This window comes from Mustela lutreola, chromosome 2 (genome assembly GCF_030435805.1).
Source record: "Mustela lutreola isolate mMusLut2 chromosome 2, mMusLut2.pri, whole genome shotgun sequence".
NCBI lineage: Eukaryota > Metazoa > Chordata > Mammalia > Carnivora > Mustelidae > Mustela > Mustela lutreola.
Window position 1 is genome coordinate 117206188 of NC_081291.1, and position 8137 is coordinate 117214324.

The following is an 8137-nucleotide window of genomic DNA, read 5'->3' on the forward strand; positions in this document are numbered from 1 at the left end:
TGAGCAGGGAGCCCAGTGTGGGGCTTGATTCCAGGACCCAGAGATCATGACCTGAGCAGAAGGCAGACACTTAACCAACTGAGCCACCCAGGTGCCCCTTCATTTATGGTTTTATCCCTAGCATCTGGAATAGCACTTGGCATATGGTTGGAGCTCCATAATTTTTTATTAAATAAATGAATGAATTCTGCAATGTCTATATTTGTATATAGAAGGAGTGTCATATACACGGACCTGAGGATGCTTCCTGAGGAATAAAGGACCCCCTTACAGCATACACAAGCATCTACTGAGTATTCACAAGATAGCGTACTTGGTGCCAGGATCACAGATACGAGAAATAGTCCATGATATCTAGCCAGCAAGAAACAATAAAAATGCAGTACTCGTTAAGATCCATAATAGGAATAAATCACATGAGCTCAAAGGCCAAATTCTTCTGAGCTTTAAAAAGAATCAGATTTTAGGGGTGCCTGAGTGGGTCAGTGGCTTAAGCCTCTGCCTTCGGTTCAGGTCATGATCTCAGGGTCCTGGAATGGAGCCCCGAGTCAAGGTCTCTGCTCAGCGGGGAGCCTGCTTCCTCCTCTCTCTCTGTCTGCCTCTCTGCCTATTTGTGATCTCTGTCTGTCAAATAAATAAATAAAATCTTAAAAAAAATTAGATTTTAGATCCAAACATTACTAGAAGAGCAACAACAATAAAAAAAGAAGCAGTGGGTGGGGGGAGGAGGGAGGGGATTCAGGAGTCATAATTGCTTCCCAAAGTCATAAAAGAAATAATATCTATATTATCTGCCATTTTGTATTCTTGACAACAACTTGTCACCCACTCATTCTAGTGCTTTCCCATATCCCTAGTCCCTTCAGCCTTAGAGTATGTAGTAGCCCATGTACATTCAATTCAGAAACACTTGGAGATCTTGCTATTTAAATATTTAAATCCCTCTAATAATGTCACAATTTCAGAAATGGCATCATTTGAAATCTGCTTGGAGTATTTTGTCTTCCAGCCCCACCCATAGTTTTGCAGAAAAACGAAGTGTAGCATTGATCAGCCTTTTGAACTGAAGGCGGGCATCACAGCAGCCCTGCTGAAACTCAGGAGCAAAAAGTAGATGGAGACGAAGGCCCAGGGCTGGGACCTGGGCTGTAAAGGGGACCCCAGGCAGACACTGAAGAGGACTGAGCATTAGAGCAGGGAAAGAGCAAGGACAGGAGTAGAGAAGATGCAGAAACAACAAAAGCATCAAAGGCAAATTTGACCTATTGCACCATTTTGCACGATGATAGCCTCTTTTACACAGGCACACACACTACCTCTTTAACATAAAAGAGGAAGAGTTGGGCTCAAATGAAAGAAAATTAAAAATGAGATCAAAGTTCCACCACATCAGCACCCAGATTCCTGTCTCACTGTTGCACTATGGAGGGCCTCAATTCCCAAGTCTATCTCATGATCCAAGATGTCTATTCCAACCATCACATTCACACCTTCCAGCTGTCCAGGAAGAGAAAAGGAAGGAGGAAGGTATATAATTATCTATTGTTGTATAACTACTCTAAAATTTACAGGCTTAAGGCAGTAACGTGTATAGGGTGCCTGGGGGGCTCAGTCAGTTAGGAGTCCTACCCTTAGTTTCTTGATATTGGCTCAGGTCATGATCTCAAGGTTGTGTTATTGAGCCTCACTACAGGCTCCATGCTCAGTGCAGACTCTGCTTGAGATTCTCCCTCTCCCTCTGCCCTTCCCCCAGCACACACACACACACACACACACACACTCTCTCTCTCTCTCTCTCAAATAAATACATAAATCTAAAAAAAAAAAAACCAACCAAAACAAAAAAAAAACAGTAACAGATATTATCTTATGGTTTTTGTAGCTCAGGAATCTAGGTGTGGCTTAGCTAGGTCCTTCTCCTTAGGATCTCCCACAAGTTTGCAACCAAGGTGGTGGCTCAGGCTGCAGACATCTCAAGGCTCAAACTGGGAAGGATCTACTTCCAAGCTCACGTGCTTATGAGCAGGATTTGCTTCCTGTAGGCCATTGGACTGAAGTCCTCAGTTCCCACTGGTTGTTGGCCAGGGGTGCCCTCAGTTCCTTGCCACTTGGGTTTTTCTTTAATAATGCAACTCACACCATGGTAGCTTGTTTCATCCAAGCAGGCAACCAAGAAGAGCCATCAAGAATGTGAGCAAGATGAAAGTCATAGTCTTTTGTAAGCCGATCCTGAAAGTGACATCCCATCATTTTTTGCTACATTCTATTTATCACAAGCTCTAGCTCCAGCCACACTCAGGGCAGGAGACTACACAAAAGTACAACTACCTGAAAGTGGGACCACTGCGAGCCATTTTAGAAGCTGGAACCCAAGAAAATTATGCCCTCTCCCTTCAAAGACTCTTACCTGAAATTGCCTTCACTGGGCCTGTCCTCATTTAGCTGCAAGGGAGGCTGGGGAATGTAGTCTTTATTCTGGGGGATGATCAGCCCAACTAAAATTTAGGGATTCAATCGTGAAGAGGAGTTACAGATTTCTGGAGAGTAAAAGGCTTAGTTATTCGATGAACCAGCCCCAGGTACTGGGAAGGAAGATACATATGACCAGGTAGAACTACAAAATCAGAGTTCAAATCCTACCTCTGCCACAGCCTCTGCTGAGTGAATTATTTAACCACACTGAGCCTCACTTGTATGTTCCGACCAAATGAAATGACCTACCTGAAGCATTTCGTACTTGAAATCTGTTTCAGAGGTAGCTTAATCTCCCAGAAACTTTTAAGCCAGGCTCTGACAACCAACCAGCTTGTAGTGTGACGCCATTTTCATTATCTCACTTCTTCCAGCACAAGTTCCCTGCCGGCAAAAGTCAGCACTAACACTTGCCCTACCTATCTTAATCAGTTGCTATAAAGATAACATGTGTGAACCTACTGATTTTTTTTTTTTTTTTAATTTAATTTGAAATGCAGGCAAACTTAATGTGGCATTGGTGGCCACCAGGTGGCAGTGGGAGGTAATGGGTTTGGGTTATGGCCCATGGCCACCAGATGGTGCTGGCATTCAGCAGATAACACCCTGGCTTGGCTGGGAGCCTATGCAGGAGTGCCCCGAAGGGCTCTTGGAGATGGCCAGGGTAACCCCCTCATCCTACAAAGGAGAGAATTGAGACCAGAGCAGGATGTGTGGAGGAGGCAGCGAGGTGTTTCACGGCAATGAAGGCTGGAGACCAGGTTTCTTGACTCTCAGCCCAGCGTGGCTCTTATCCCAACATGGTGATGATTTTCTCACATTTTCTCTAGACTTGCTCTGGAGACCGGAGGTGTCCACTGTCTTTCTGTTCATGAATTTACCACGTCTTAAAAGCCTGAAAAATGCCCACGAATATCATCTATGACTGTATAGCATAGTGGTTACAAACATGATTTTAGAGTCAGACTTTAATTTTTATCTGTATAACAGTCTCCTCACTGAAAAGTTAGGATAATAATTTCTGCCTGATAAGGTTGGTGTGAAATTAAGTTTAATGAGATAAAATATGTGAAAAGAACAGTAACCTTAATGAGTACGAAGCAGTTTACATGTATTTAATTCATGTAATACATAATATTTAATACTTATTTAAATGATTTAATCATTATGGAATCACTAGTATTAGTTATTGTATATGTAATCCATAATATTTAATTTTCACTGTAACATTATTATTATTAAGTCCATTTTACAGAGGAAGAAACTGAAGCATAGGAAGGTTGTAACTTGCCCACCACACTCATAGCTATAGGTGAAGGAGTTCGGGCTTAAACATGTTTTCAGAGCCCACGCCCTTACCCTTAGTAATCACTAGTTGTTTGGAAGAGAGTAAATACCCAGTAAATGATAGATACAGATCTGTGGAGGCCAAGCTAAAGACCCCAGCTTGAGGGGCAAGGGTTTGGAAAAGAACGATAACCACCATTCATCTACACCTCCAAGAGCAGTGGGAATAGCACACAGCTGGGAATAGCACACAGCTGGAAGAAAAATGTTAAGTACCCAAGTTCATAAAACAAAGGTAACTTATAAAATTAAAAAAAAAAAAGCTAACTCAAACAAAGCTTGTGGGATTTAGACTTCAGATACAGAGAGAACAGGACTCAAATTCTGATACTGCCTTTTGTTAGACCTAAGGCAAGTTGTTTAACATCACAGAGCGTCAAGTTCCTCATCTAAAAATTGAAGCTAATACTCTACCATGCAGAATTACCGTATTAGAAGCCAACGTGGTTAAAAGGCACATTTTTAAAAATGTGCACAGTAGGGCAGCATTTGATTATTATAGTTCTTTTCACTCAACAAGTATATATTGTGTTGGTTGAAAGGGACTTAAGATGCTAAGATATTGTTGCTTCCCTCAAGGAGTCTGTATAGGAGCATATGGGCATTAAGGGAGGGCAGATATTTTTCTAGCAGTAGCAATTGTAGAAGTTTTCATAGATATGATATTGAAGGACACAGGGAGAGCATTCTATAAACTTTATTAGCAAAGGTAAGGGGGCCAAAAAGAGTGGGCATGTTTGTTCAGGGAATAGTAAGCAGTTCAGACTGGAAGTGTGAGTCAGTTTTAAGAGTGTGGCAGCAGAACAAGAAGGGAATTTCTGGTTAAACTTGGCACGTTAGATGTATGCATTTGACTCCAGTCCTAAAATGACAGTAAAAGAATAAAGTATAAACCCACAAGAACTCTAGGAACAGAGAAGAGACAATGGCTGATGGAAGATGTCAAAAAAATTAGACAATGAATAGTGGTTGGATGAGTACTGACTGACTTACTTAAAGAAAAGAAAGCCGCCTACGGGGCAGGCAAGGGGTGGAGAAGTTTTTAAGAAGGAAGCCAACTTAATATGAAAAACAAAAACAAATAGAAATGGTTAGAAAATAGAGGTGCCAGATAACACAATAGCTAAGGGGATGGAGCTGGGCTGAAAACATAAGCATGAATTCAGAGTTCGATTCCTTTCTCCCAGCCCTCTATCCACATGGCTTTCTTTAGCCACCCAGCAACATACGGAGGTATACTGTCTGGAGAGGCCCAAGGAGAGAGGCTCTGGACTTGGGGAGGACACCAGGCGAGGCAGATGGAAGAGCTAAGTCACTATACTGAAAACAGGGGCATTAAGTGAGAATCTCCATTCTGAGCAATGCGACCACCCACCTCTTCCGCTACTGGGCTTCTGGAACTCTGGAAGCCAGGTTTACGTTCTAGGAGAAAATGGTTAGGGAAGGGTCTACAAGGTAAGCCAACTGACCCAATAGAATGACCTAGATACTGACACCTGGTTGGGGGGTGGGGAGCTGTGTCCAGTAAAAGATCATCTTCCTACCAGATAATCCTGTGGTGTGGTCCACCATCAACATACATGCATTGAGATTTGCATACACGCAAAGAGATTTCAATGTACTTGCATACATGCAAAGAGATTTCAATGTACTCAGAAGAAAAAGACAATTTACAGAGAATTTTTAACAGCAAAATTAATATCCTTGGGGGAAAGAAACTCATCACACCCATGAAACAAAATCAAAGAGCTATACAAAAAAACAAAAACAAAACAAAACAAAAAAACCTTTAGAGGTTTTGGTTTTTTTCAAGGACTCTTGGAAATATAGATAGCTAAAAATTATTTAATTGCATAGGTTTAGAAGAAAAAACTTGAGGAAACCTCCTGAAAGTAAAACAATTAAAGATTTTCTTAAAAAAAGAACAAATAAGAGAAAAAAGAAAAGAACACTAAAAGATTATTCCAGAAACACTATTAGAACCCAGAGTTCCAGAAAGAGGAAATTGAGAAAAGTTTGGGAAATAATTGCCAAAGAGATAATTCAAATTTTTTTCTAGGACAGTTCCTGAAAATCATATTAAGGCACATCACTGTGATATTTCAAGACATCAGAAGTAAAAAGCAGATCCTCAAAGCTTCTAGAGAGAAATATCAGGCCACATATAAAGGATTGGGGTTCAGAATGTATCAGACTTCTCAAAAGCAATGCAGAAAGGGCATGAGGGATCTCTATGGGTTGTTCTGGGAAATGTACATTTAGAAAATGTTCTAAAACTGGTTTGTGATGGGTGGTTGTATGGCTTGGTAAATTTAGTAAAAATCATTAAGTTGCACTTGAAATGAGTTAAATCGTATAAAACCCAAAATGTATCTCAATAATATTGCAAAAAAAGGAATTTATAAAATAAAAATTGTGGAGTTACTATATAAGGCACTTAAAATATAAAAATGTACAAGCATATTATAAAACAGCTACTAAAACCATCCATGTATAAATATTAAACATATCATTCCAATAAATTACTACATAAAGTAAAACAAAAACAAATACAAGCAATGCTAGGTGGAAGCTGGAAGACAATAAAGCAATTTCTTCCAAATTTTGAAACAAAGTTAATTTTATATATAGAATACTCTAGCCAGTCCAACTGTCAATAAAACATGAACAAAGTTATTTGCAGACATGCCGGTTTCAAAAAGTATGTCTCTGAGGTATCCATTCTCATAAAACTATTAAAGGATATAATGAGGAATAAACCAAGAAAGAAGGCAAAGGACCCAAGAAAAGGAGAGAATCTAATACAGGAGAAAGACTGAAGAACTTTCTAGAAAGATAATGAAGGAAGTTCCAGGATGACAGTCATGCAGCAAACCTCAGAAAACAACCAGTCCAGATTGAGGCAGGAAAACCTCGGGTTTCAGGAGTGAAATTTCCAAGAAAATAATGCAACATATTTATAGATATGATTTATTTAACTATGTAGAGAGTTCTAGCCTATAATAAAGATTAGGGATGAATCAGTGATAAGAACATAGAAAACTAAGCAAAGAAAAAAAAGCAATTATCAACCTTAGGAGAAAACACTATTAAAAAAAAAAAGAAGAAGAAATGTAATCATACATAGTTTATTATGTGACTCAGCTGTGGGCAATATTTACCTAGTTAATGTAAACACTGAGCATTGATTCAACTAAAAATCCTCAACAACACGGGGAGAGTATGTGTGTGTGTCAGGGAAATGGCAGGTAAGAACGATAAATTCCCGTCTTCCCATGGAAGTTGTCTTACTTTGGATTTCCCCAGAGGCAGACCCTGAGTCAAGGACTTGCCCCCAAGTAGTTTATTTGGAAAGTCAGGGGACACTTTGAGAAGGTGACACGGGGAAGGCAAAACAAGCAATAAGGAGTGTGGGATTAAGTCTGATACCAGTGTGGGTGATTGCTCCTTATCCCCCCTGGGAGGACTCTGGGAAGTGGGGCAAACACACACCTCAGAATTATTCTACCGGATGGGGAGGGAGCTGATGTATTCATACACCAGCCCCTGCAAATCTTTAGCTGAGGGCTGCTGGTGGTTGGGGAGATGGTATATTCATTTCCTAGAACATCAGCCTGCTGCTCCTGGGGTCACAGCCCCAAGGCCTTCGGGCACAGGCATGCAGGTTGGGAGCAGGAAGACTGCCTCATGGGAGAGCCTAAGGGATACCGGTGGGTCCTGACCGCGTCTGAGACAGAAGTCAATAGACAATGTCTAAGTGGAAAAACCTAAAATTACAACGTAAGCATTTACCTCCATTGTGAAAATGGAGGTAACCAGAGTAGAAACAGCAATAAATGCTGAAAGCAATTACCTCCGAGAAACAGGAATCAGAGGTGGGGAGAATGACGCAGGGAGCCATTTGTTTTCCGTTACCTACTTAGTAGCACTATTTTTACCTCTTTAAGCAGGACTTTTTAAACACTGTATTCATTTAATGAAAATTGAAATTACATGCACCGAAAAGTTACCGGGTCAGTGCAAAGGAAGATAGGATCATGATCTCAGGGCAGGACAAAGGCTGATGGGATCAGACCCCAGCCTCAGCCCTGACTTCCGAACTGACCTTCAGCTGGGGTTTCTGAGAGGATCAGGTGTTGGCTGGAGGATGGCCATCAAGGGGCACTTGCCCATGAGTCTTCTGCCAGGTGACCCTTCTATGGCCCATACACACTGACAGCAAGTTTGGGAGGAGGAGGTGGTGAGATCTCTTGGAGGTGTGTCGAGGTGGGGGAGCTAGGAGGACACCTGGGGGAGATGTCCACTGGGCAGCTGAGGA